We start from the raw sequence: 13,033 nt of genomic DNA, 5'->3' as shown, positions 1-13,033 counted from the left end.
CCCTGCACTCAGAAACCATTTTGGTCCAAGGATAACACTTCTAAGAGGCCTGAAACAGTTTGAGTATAAATCTTCTCACATTCAATTTAAATACAAGACATAAAAATTTTATTTCAGAAGTAAACCGTTCTTGTACTGACTTTTAGGGAGCATAGACTAAAGTGGGTACAACAATTTATAGGCCCAAATGCAGCATTATCTCAAAAAATTGAATTAGTTACTGATTATATATATATATGGCTTTATTGGGTGTGGGGATGTGGGGTGTGGGAAAGAAGTATGTTAGAAGCATTAGATATTTTAAGTTGAATAAGTACTGATAGCTATGAACAAGCTAGCATAGAGATAAAACGTTCTATACTGAATAATCAAAGTGGAGCTGAACTATTAGACTGAGGAGAGGTGAGATATAAAGATCAGTCTTGCCAATCTAAACAACATATACTCAGTAAGGAATTGGTCTATTTGAGATTAATGTATGCATTTAAATGCTTTGACTTCTGATTGACTGATTTTTAACTCTGAATACATAGGGCCTAAATTGTTTTTTTAAAGTTTGTTCTAACTTATGCTTAAGAAGCAGAAATTCTCAGTGGCATTTGCCAGGATGGTGATTATGTATAAGTGGGAGAATTTTTTTTTATCAACAATAAATGTCTTGCACTGTGAAAATAGCAGCTTGACTCCCACATTCATTTAGCAGCAGGAAGCACGAAATGGATTGGCCCTTTTGAATTAGTCCTGAAATGTGCTCCAGGTGCATAGAGATAGATCACTAAATATAAACCTAATTGCTTCTTTCTTTTGTTTTTGCCCCACTGCTAAGCAAATTTTTAAACCAAAGTGTTTGATAGAGGATGAGTTCTTCATCATCACTGTTCTTCACAGTAAAATTAAGTTTATAAAAAAGCAAAGTATATTTCCAAAATACAATCTGATTAACTCCATTGGCAAAAGGAAATTGATAATTGCTAGATTGTCAAACACAGCCCTGTTGATGTGAATCTTTTATTCCTGACGGATCTGTTCATTTGAATGATTTAGTGTTGATTTTCTATTTGGCATACATTATACCAAGGAGGTGAGCCACTCAAGAGTTTCCTTCAAGAAAGATTAGGTCATTCAGCTATGAGGAGTATTGTTAGCTGATAGGCCCAAAGGCAGCATCCTCAGAATCTGAACATTTGAGCTGAGGTCATGCTCTCCTGTGCAGCTCCCAGCCAATGACTGAGCATAGTGGGGACACCAAGGCTGGTTCTTTTTGCCCACCCCAGACCTCCTCCAACAGGCAATCATTGATCTGGAGCTCCTTGTTGGGTTGACTAAGACTGATAGATCTGCCTCACTGTCTTTTTTTTTTTTTAATTTATAAAAATATGGAATGCTACGCGAATTTGCGTATCATCCTTGCGCAGGGGCCATGCTAATCTTCTCTGTATCATTCCAATTTTAGTATATGTGCTGGCGAAGCGAGCACTGCCTCACTGTCTTGAGACTCCACCTGCCCACTCATGTTTCCATCCTTTTTATCTTTGACAGGCATTACCAACCCAATAAAACTCTGATAATCCAAACTCCATCTCAGCCTCTGCTCTCTGGGGACCCAATTGACACCTATCATTTTGGAGTTGCCAACAGAATGAGAGAAGTAAAATTCTGTGTTGTCCATGAACAATGGCCAGTCAGCTGAAACCATTTCTTGGAGACCTTCACTACCAATACCAATGACCCACCTCATATACTGTGTTGTTTCTACTCAGATTGGTATATCTGCTCTCTGAATGGGCAAAACTCCCCTGGTATCCTTGGGGCCCCAAACCAGTAACTATAAGTACCTCCTGCTGTATAGGCCCTCAGAGAAAACTGAAGCCCCCTAAAATTAAGTGGCTTGCTCAGGGGCACAGAAAGTAGGTATATCAATGTGGGCAGTCATAACACATCATTTGAACAAGTCTTTGGTATTAATGCTCAAGGTCCTCAGGAAGTAGATGTCGGTTACTGGTCATTAGCTCAAAGAAGAATCAGATCCTATCCTGTTATCCCTCTGCTCTCATCTCTTGAGCCCTCTCCCTCAAACCCCAATGCATTTTCTCGCATCTTGTCATATATGGCCATGGTCCTGTTAGTAAGCTGTAGACCATCAGACCTGTCTTTCTATCATATGCATACCCCTGTCCACCTCAGCCTCTCATTCTCCTTCTTTCCCTTGCCTCATGCTTTGGAAGGACAAGTTTCCTACCTTCGGAACACTGTCTTTCTACCTGCACTGATAGTCCTCTGGGACCCTGCTTGCTCTGCTTTCTTCTGTTCTTTTGCCACCCTCAGTCTCACCAACTTCCTCCTTTACAACGATTCAAGGAATCACGGCAGCCTGAGAAGTCACCTAACTGGAGCCACCACTGGATGCTTGCTCTCCCCTACTTTACATTTCTGAAATGCAAGAGTCTCTTCTTGAATTCATGGGCACCTCACTAACTCCTACAGGTACTCTTTCCCCTTTGTTTTTAAAAAGAAACATACATCTCCATGATTCTATCAAAAATTTTATATATTTTTCTTTTCTTCTGTACATTGCAAACATTTAAAAATAAATGTCTTCTATGTCTTCTTGCCTACCAACTACAGTTTTCCTCTTCAGAATCCCTTGCAGGGTTCATTACAAAAAGTTCTTATTGGAAAGTCAGCAACCCACTTGTAATTGCCAAAACATAGAATTAAGGAATTTTAGAACTAGAAAGTACCCTTGATATTTATTCCAGTTTTCTCATTTTACAGATAAAGAGTACCTGTACAATTTCATATAACCATTGATCTCATTTGCCTTGGTCTCCCTTTTTCTGAACAACATATCATTTGATATTGCTTACCCGTCCCTTTTTCTGAACAACATAGGTTAAAATACATGAAAAAAGTTATGAATCTGATTTTCAAGCAAGATTCTTGGATGAGACCCTTACCTATTCCTCCACCATCACCACATTTCACTTCACTCTCAAATTTTTTCACACGCATCAGATGCTGTTGTTATTGTAGGAAGAATTCAATACAAATGTACCTAATTTTCTTCCTGTAGTGAAGTTGAGCTGCTAATACCTTAGAAAAAAATAACTTTATATACTGTCTTCTCTTATAAGATACAACTTTGGTTAAATGTCGATCAATAGCTGACATTCCTTACTGTCAAACTATTCACTCTCTGCTCCAAAAGGAAAGTGTGTCATTACTTATTGTGAAGAAGCTCTCAGGCACAGAAACAATAAAGAGGAGAAAATTGTCTCTGCACACTAGACAGGGATGAAGTATTAATTTGAAGAAGGAAAATTAATCTCTCTTTCTTCTTTGCCTAGAGGAAAGTGTTCTAGATCTAATCTCAGGTGATTTTGAAATCTACCTGGCTATATTTCAAAGTTTTAGGACACCAGCACAGGGAAACATGCCTCAAGCCTGGTTATAAATGATAGTGTGCAAGTTATAGACCCATTTGTAGCATCAAGACGCTACAGGAACATAAAGTACTAGCAAAATACAGTTTTAATGAAGCTGATGGATTTTCATGCAAATGCAATAGAATTGTTTTCTCTGCAATTTTAAGACCATTAAGGCCCATATTTATGTGGCAAATATATTATTCAATTTTATTCCTTTTACAGCAGGAAGCAATCAATAGAGTCACCATTTTTTAATTTAAAAAAGAGATGACCCATGGACTTATGGAGGCAGTTGCTGATATAATAATTCAATGTTGATATGAGTAAGCAAAAATCAGACACATAAACATATACATTTGTGTATGTATATAAATATATATGTATGTAAAAACAGTACAATCAGCTGGTACTTCTTTTTTGGTTAAATACACAAAGTGGTCAAAGTAGAGAAAAAAGACACAGCAGAGCCCCATTTTAGTTCACCTTTCTGTGTGTGTGTGAATTTGTGTGTCTGGGACCATAGGCCAAAAGACAAAAATAAAGGATGATCCTAGCTGTGTAGGCAGCCATTTTCAGAACAAGGTTAACTTTCATTATCTTTCCCAAACCCTTGAAGGAAGGACAGAGATAAAGTTAAAAAAACAAGTTACAAGTGAAGGAGTCCCACAGCAGGCCACCCACAGGCCAGGCCCATTGATTCTCTGCCTGAAGGAGAGCTTGTCCCAAATGTAGCCACGAACGGTAGCCTGTTGGGGTGGGCAAATGATGGTAGCAGATTTAGTTAGGATATGTGGGCTCAGCAGAAGAGAGAATGTAAACAATCAATGCAGCATGCAGAATATTTCTCTCTAATTGTGAAGTCAATAAAAAGGGTGATACCCTATTAGACTGTAAGAGGTAAGAAAACTACCTGTCTGAGGAAAGTACCTTTATGAAAATGAATTCCAAGTTAGGATGTATGAATCAATCATAGAAATCTGCTCTCAGAAAGATCAGCAAGTTGCTGACACACTAAATACTGTGCAAGGTATTGGGCACAGACAGGGGGAATGAGACAGGGTCCCAGCACTGCTGGAGCCCACTCTTGAGTGGAAAGGAGGAAAAGTAAATGAATGGTTATCTAACATACCACTTCAGCTGTATGTCAGGAGAATGACATGGAATTGCTACTGATAGTAGGGGACTCAAACATCTAATAAAATTTTTTATTAAGATGGGGTACATGAGTTGAAATAAATACAGGTCATGGGTAGGAAGAAAGAGAAAAGGGGGTCAAGCTCCATGAATAATTCATTACTGAGAAAAATGCTCAAGCTCCGTTACTTTCTCATAATATCTTTAACTTATTTTTTGAAGCACCTGACTTTTTCTGGAAGATACTGTATAGGAAAGGGTTTTGATTCTTTTTATAAAGTGCTGACTTTGCAAATTGTGCTCCTAGTACAAAGTATTGTTTTGGGAAAGGGGGTTAATTTAAAGGACTTGTACCTAAAGAAAAATTCCTTCAGTGCTTCACATTAGCTGCTAAAATGATCAAATAGGATGCATTCAAATGGTAGTTTAACATGAACTTTAAGTAATCATTGCTTTGTCAGAGTGTTTGCCCTTCAGTAGCAGACAAGAGAGACAATAGCTTTATATCCCTATAGGATAAGAAACAGGAAAATTTGGTGGACTAAAATCTTTGTTGATGGTAATGCTCTAACTTGATAACTAAACAGTTTTTCCCATTTTGTTTTCTTTATTTATGAGTTCAAATGCAAAATAAAGTCACTGAAAGTTATTTTATTTTACTTTGATGGTTTATAATCTTGAACTGCTTCTGGTTAACATCCCAAACATGAGAACCATTGCAGAGTACAAAAGCAAAAAGGGCAGAGGCCTCAGTTGTCAGGTAAATGACCCAGGGCATTCCTTGGAGGTTATTTTAGGAAATAATTCCCAATATTTCCTTATTTAGTTAACATCTACACTGAGCAGTCAAGTTATAGTTAACAGAGTATTCCATTTCATTAAATATTTTCTGTATTTCTATCATTAAAAGGATAATCCAAAAATGTTAAGTATATTAAATACTACTTCTTTACCTTTCAGAACCTAAAACATTTGGAATTGTTCCAGTCTGGCCATTTATATGCCACTAACAATAGAACGTATTCAGAATAATTTCTTAGAACATGCTTCTCCTGGCCTTTTTGAACAAATGTTAATGAATATTTCATTGACAGCTGCACACTGTTCTTTATCATTATTGATAACTTGAAGACTACAAAACAGTGTATTAGCAACCCACAAATCACATTAAATATTTATTTTATGACAATTTTATTTTAGGCACTGGTTATGACTGTGAGGGATGCAAAGCAGTCTAAGACAAAAACGTCTGTGAAAATCAGGTGTGGGTTTTTCTTCCTCCTATTCAAAAAAAGGAGTGAAAATAGCTAAATTGGGATGTTTGTAACCTGCTCTGAGATGTGGAGTTTGTTCCAAGTTTGAGGTGAGGCACTCAACCTGACAATGATGCAAGCCCTGATGAGACATCTCTGATGATGGCTACAGACAAACTGTCCAGGCCCCTTGTGTACAGAAGTTAAAAATTACTGCATAGAGATGGTGCTCTCTGCTCTCACTCACTTTCTTGTGTGAGCTGATAGGAGGGGAAAGATGCTCTGCTTCTTTCTATATTTTGCCTTCTCTTGGATGACTGCTCCCCACCCATGCTGCCCTGGAACCTCTGGACAACTACCTCCCGCTGCCCGCACCCCTCAGGGGCGACCTGAAAACATGTGCACATCAAGCCCTCGATCAGGCCCCTGACTGCAGCTGGTATTTTTATCGACCAGTTTTATGATTTTCCTTATATATCTTTAACTCGGGTGTTCCTAATTATTTGGCAATTAGCATTATACACTGTTCCTTTCTATTTTATTATCTGCGGTGGATAAAGGCAGCATTTATTAAGCAATGGCACAATTTCGCTTCTATAAATCCTGCCTGACCAAAATGATTCAGCGATTGGAATGCTCCTACTTTGGGAAGCTGTTGGGCCATTGTCGTCCTTGTCGTCTTTGGGCAGATTCTGTGTCACAAGAAAAGATGTATGTTGGCTCCGATGTCTCCGCTGTGACTGAACCAAACTGCATGGGAAATTAAAAACTTTCATTTGTTCTTTCAACAAATATTTATGGATGGGCTCTTTTATGCTGGATGTTCCTGGACACATGTCCTCAACACCCACGCTGTGCCTGACACACAGCAGGCTCAGTGAATTGTGTGGAAGGGTTATATAAGGAAGGCATGGCTCCTCAACTATGAGAAATTCACAAGGTGTTTGCCTTATAGCCTGGGAAACAAGACCTAATATATAAACATATACACAAAAAGACATACCCCACAAGGAACAGGATAGACGACTCCAGGGACTCTAGAGAGTCTGTCACCTTGGCAGCATTGATATCCCCAGAGGCAGCAATCAGAGGCCTGCAAGAGGTGCTGTGAATGAAAGGCATTGCATTTCCATGGACATAGCCAGGGTGGCCTGGACTTAACAACACTCTGGGGCTCTACAGGGAAGGTTTCTGGAATGGCTCAGGTATTGGTTCAGGCTGGGAAATAGGAAATGGGTAATGCACAGGTTGGCCAAAGGTGCGCTCAGGACTGTTGAGGATGGGTTCAGCATGGCCAGAGTGGCAAGTTGGCAGGAATGACCCAGAGACCACAGTAAAGGAGCTGAGGATAAATGTTGGAGGAAAGGACTAGCCTAGTATGTATCTGTGATTTATAAAAATATAAGCACATGGAAACATAGCTCATGTCAGGTCTTTATCTGCTACAGTGTTTTCCATAAAGCACCAGTTGTCTAAAATAAATGGGACTCTGGGTCAAATATACTCAAATATATAATTTTCAAATCTCTGATCCTGGCATTTGACTTTATTACAATATTCAGATTTCTTTAAATAGAGGAAAAGGTCATATAGAATTTTCCTTAATAGAATATAAACATTCTATAATACTTTGAGCAAACAATCTATTCCTGCCTCCAGGAAAGGATTTTCTGCAGTGGTTGGGATGGAGGGAAGGAGAACTTAAGATATTAATTCTGTATGGAGAGAGTTATTAGGATATTGGAATTTTTTGTTGATAAGTTGCAAAAGGAAAAAGGCTACTGAATTGAGCTCATATTATGTGTCCTCCACACACACACAATGAAGAATACCTGTATGCTTCTTTGTTTTGCCTAATACTTAAGTATTTTGACAATACTTATAAAGAGCATTCCAAGGCTGAATACTTTTAATACATCACTCTCTCCACTGCCCTATTCTTACTTAATCATCAGACTTAATGACCAACCTGGAGGTTCCTGGACACAAGTCCCCAAAACCCACGCTGTGCCTGACACACAGCAGGCTCAGTGAATTGTGTGGAAGGGCTACATAAGAAGGCATGGCTCCTCACCTATAAGAAATTCACAAAGCGTTTGCCTTATAGTCTGGGAGTTGGCAAGCTTCTATAAAGGACCAGATAGCAAATATTTTAGAATTTACATGCCATATACTCTCTGTTGCAGCTGCTCAACCATGCCACTGTAGATGAAACCTGCCAAAGGCCAAATAACAGATGGGCATGGCTGTGCTCCAATAAGACTTTATTTATAAAAACAGGCAATGGGCCAGATTTGGTCCACAAACCATAGTTTTCTGACCCATGGCCCAGCTCTCCAGTCTGAAAAGATTAAATTAAATCACAATGTTCACATGAGAAGACACAAAACCTCTCAATGCATCCTATATGCAACTCGACCTCACCTTATAAAGATATTAACAGCTAATAATAGATGTATTATTAAAAATGTGCCAAAATATCCAAGCAAAAGTATCTCAGGGTTCATCTTTAAAATATATTTAACACAGACAGTCACCAAGGCAAATTTCAGAATAAATTTATCATGGGACTTATGGGAAAAAAAACCAGCTGTTCTAAATTTGTGAACTTGGAGACTAATGTGGTTATCAGATTTCCAGAAAGGCATGTAACAAACACTACTTTGGTAAAATGTTCTGAAAAATAAAACAGAGAAAAGGCTGATATTCCCTTGTACATCTTGAACTCCAGAACAATGAATTTAAAATCTTAATGTAGAAAATGCTACGTAATCTACCTAAGCTTCTCTGTAACTTTTTTGTTTCAGTTTTTGTTTTAAATGCAGAGTCTTTCAGAGAGTAGGAATCAGCTAATAATTCTCCTACTTTGCATGGTGGTCAACAAGAAAAAGAAAGTAATATTCTGAGAAGTTACATGATTTTATCTGAACATTAGTTGGCCACTGAAAGTACAGATTTGACTCTAATCCTCTGTGGCCAAGGGGTTGGCATGGACTTGGGTGGGATATGAATGGAGATGTGAAAAGTCATCAAGCGCCAGAGGTTCTGGCAAATATGGTACACCCAATTTTGACGGGATAATTGTTGGTCTCTGTGACATGTGAGGAGAGAACTGATGTGACACATACCTGCACTTTATGAGATTTTGCAAGATTCTGTGAACAGTAATGGCTATTTGCTGAAAAACTACAGTCATTTAGGATTTGGGGATTAAGGCAACCTGGTGCATATTCAGTATTATGTGCTCACAAGTACTGAGAACAGTAATGACTAAAGCAAGATATTTTGAATCTCATAATTGGAGAGAACTTTTTAAAATTTTATTTCAAAAGTACCATTATCTCTGGTGATGGTCCTTAATTTAGATTAGCTGGAGGTTATAATATGCAATAAGAATTTCTGACCAGTTGGCTGTAATGAGAGTTAACACATTGGGGACACCCAAATCAATGGGCCAAGCCCTTGATCTTGAGGCTTGCTCTTGTGAAGTTTATATATGTAGTGGAGAAGCTTATCCTAACTATAGGTATGCAAAGGAGTCATGTCTGGAGGACCTCTTTTGTTGCTCAGGTGTAGACTCTCTCTCTTTAAGCCCAATTCTCCAAGTTGCCCTCCTCCAGAATGTGGGACATGACATCCAGGGGTGAAAGTCTCCCTGGCAATATGAAAGATGACTCCCAGGGATGAGCCTGGCCATGGCACCATGGGATCAACATTGCCATCCTGACCAAAAGGGGGAAAATAAGTGTAACAAATAAAGTATCAATGGCTGAGAGAGTTCAAATAGAATCAGGAAGCTACTCTGGAGGTCACTTTTTTGCAAGTTTCAGTTAGACACTGCTACCTATCATAGTTTGCCAAATTCCAACCAAAACCATTACTGTCAATCTTAAAGAATACCTAGGGCATTATATAAGAGTCTACAAAGAGTCCATGCACCAGGCTAACTTTCCAGAAACCTAGAACCTCCAGATGGGTCCTTGGACCAGATTGTCCTGAAATGCAGAGGGGCCAGCCTCCCAAGAACATCAGTTAGTTCCATCCCCCAATCCCATATAATCAATATACCCTTCCAATATGAAAAAGTTAGAATAGGCCTAGCCCTAATATCACTAAAGAGTGGAAGAAAGGTAGTGATGGTAGAGTTATATAGGGGTAGCGTTTAACAAATGACTATGATCACTGAATCATCATATTGTATTTATTTTAATCCCCGGTGTCTGGAAGCAGCCAGTAGTAAAAACTTAAAAATGTGGAATTGTAGCCCAGACCAAACTCTGAAATCTGTTCTACAACTTAAAAAAACAACAACAGAAGCACATTAAAAAAAACCTGCTTAATATTTATAAAGTATTTAGGACTGCTAAATAAAGTATTTCATTTGACCTTTACCTCTCCCTGGAAAGGTAGAACATTTACTATTATTTTTATTTTACTGATGAGGACACAATTAATCTTCAGCCACACAGTGAGAAGGAGAACCACAATTTAAAGCAAGCAGTCTTTCCACAGACTGCACCATGCTACCCACCTCTCAGGATTTTTGTGGATTTGCCTTTATCTTTACCAGCACCTAAAGTATGGCCCAGAAATGATGATGGTTACAATAGGGTGTCTTGACTGGGGCAGAATAGTGGGGCCGATCATTTTAAAATGACTTTTTAATTTAATATTTGCCCAGAATTTATCTCATTTGCATTCTCATCTAATCCTTAAACAAGGTAGTATTGTGTTAGAGGAAGAGCAACTAGAACTTAGGAAGTACTTGTCGAATGGAAATGATATGAGGAGACTAGAGTCCAGAGCCTGGGTAAATCATTGACTAAATAAATAGGTTTTCTGCGTATAGTAAGGGAGAAACTGCACCTATCTACCTCACAAAGATTCAAGACAATAAACTAATAATATACTTGTAAGCAATTTAGAATCGAAAAGTATCTAAGTCATTCAAATATTTGTGGAGTACCCATTGTGATGGATTGAGCACAAACTAATCTATGCTTAATTGAAACCACACTTTTGTAAAATATGGGAAATGGTTAGGAACTTTAGGGATTGCACACAAATGGAGTATAGTAAAGATAGGTGCCAATCAATGAAAACGGCAACAGTTTAAAAAGATAGATGGGTTCACTCAAAAAGAGAACCAAATCATTGACTGTCCTACTACAATGTGAAGGATGAAATATATAGACTTTTGAATTGGTGGGAAATAACCAGAAAGGACCTTTTAAAAATTTAAATGCATGTGAAAATATTTAAGCTTTTAACTCTTTTCCTTAATGATGGATAAATCAAGACAATAAATTTAGTGGGGGCAACTTTGATTACATATTTGTTTGATAGTGTGGAGAAGTGCAACATATATTACTGGAGTAACATGTATTACTGGAGGTTTTTGAATAGTTATTGTGACCCAAAATATTTCTATGTAGCTAAAAAAAAGACAGCTACAATTTGGCCATGACTATATGAAATACCATCTGGAATAAATACGTACATATTTGGAAGAGGTAATATATGGGAGTCCATTGTTAACTGGGTCGCTAAAGAAACTTTCTGAATCCACAGCCATCATTTGATAAAATAATGATCCAATTATCTAAGAATATGTTAAGAAATGATCCCTACAAGATTAATCCTGAACCATCCACTAAATAGTCTATTACTGGACAAAAACTAATAAGGTAGTGAAACTTTTAATATAGTAAATCTATCCATATGTGTTCTTAGATTTTGGCACATAGCTGTGTAACTATGACAGAGGAATGCTATTATATGAGAAGAGTAAATACAGGTTGATTATCTTGGCTCCCAGGATAGCTTTTTCACAAAGCGTTTGGTCATTTTAGAAAACTACAGTTTTAAAGTTTTATATGTTAGTAAAATGTGAGATGCTGCTGCTTCAACAAAGATTACCATCATATGACTGGATGAAACCCATGCTACTACAAACAGGATTATTCCGAAGCCATCATGTACTATAATCATAGCAGCATTATTTCAAAACAACCATGTTTTACAAATGATAGAGAAAAGAACATTTTGAAGAATTGATAAAACTTTACAGTTGATTTGATAAAAAATTCAGAAACAGAGAAAGCAAGCATGAAACCTAGAGAAAAACAGAGTTGAAGGAATCTACGTTTGTCTCGAAGAAGACAAGAGGCAAGAGGAGACAGAGAGTTTTTGATTGTTTGTGTCTTAATATTTTCTGGGCTGTGAGGCAGAGTAGGAAGTAGACATTGTACATAGCTCTAACTCAGAACTAGGACAAAAGGGCAGAAGGGAACGGGAGGCAAATTGTGACTCAGTCTGAAGCAGAACTTGCTGATGATTATTGTTGTGCAGAATTGAAAATGGCTGATTTCTGAGGTGGAGGGTTTCCCTCCACTGGAATTATTTACACAGTGGCTGAATATTTTAACCTTAAAAGTCTCTTCCCAAGTGAGATTCTTCTTATCTTTGGAAAACAGTTTGATAGTTTCTTAAACAGTTAAACATGTGAGTTTACCATGTAGCCCAGCAATTTTTCTCCTGAGAGAAATGAAAACAGATGTTTACTTCTGTTTACAAAGGTTATTAACCTAATAGTAGAAAGCATTATTTCTAATAGTAGAAAAGTGGAAACAGGACAAATGTTTGACAACTAATGAATCAATAAATAAAATGTGGTTTATCCATACAACAGAAAATTATTTGCAATTTTTTAAAAAAAGGAATGAAGTACTGATACATTCTACCATGTAGATGAATCTTGAAAACATTAGGCTACATGAAAGAAGTCCATCACAAAAGACCATATATTGTATGGTTTCAATCACATGAAAGGTCTAGGTTAGGCAATCCATAGAGACAGAAAGTAGATTAGTGGTTGCAAGGGACTGAGGAAAACAACTGCTAGTGAATATGGGGTATCTTTTTGGGGTGTTGAAAATGTTCTAAAATTGATTGTGGCAATGGTTGCACAACTCTATGAGTACACTAAAAAAACCACTGAATTTTACACTTTAAAGTGAATTTTATGGTACATAAATTATATTTCAATAAAGCTGACATGATTTTTTTTAAACATACGCTAATGCATTGCCAGAGCAAATTTCTACCCTACATGGTTAATCATCTAGAGGAGGGAGAAGATACTTAATATTTTAAAATTAAACATTTTCAACTATAAAAGCAATACATGCTTATTTCAGAAAGATTAAAGCAGAGAAG

At 37.5% G+C, this 13,033-nt stretch overlaps 1 protein-coding gene and 1 non-coding gene across 4 annotated transcripts in view; both read right to left on the bottom strand.

Annotated features, from left to right (window-relative positions):
* Window positions 1-13,033, bottom strand: part of CERS6 (ceramide synthase 6) — a 389,110-nt gene that overhangs the window by 39,495 nt on the left and 336,582 nt on the right. The window lies entirely within an intron of this gene.
* Window positions 1,371-1,477, bottom strand: LOC143678377 (U6 spliceosomal RNA). Its single transcript, XR_013173189.1, has one exon. It is a non-coding gene; the product is annotated as a U6 spliceosomal RNA (small nuclear RNA).

Source organism: Tamandua tetradactyla, chromosome 3 (genome assembly GCF_023851605.1).
Source record: "Tamandua tetradactyla isolate mTamTet1 chromosome 3, mTamTet1.pri, whole genome shotgun sequence".
In the NCBI taxonomy this organism is placed as follows: Eukaryota; Metazoa; Chordata; class Mammalia; order Pilosa; family Myrmecophagidae; genus Tamandua; species Tamandua tetradactyla.
Note: the sequence above shows the minus strand (reverse complement) of the source record. Positions and strands in the feature narration are given on the sequence as shown.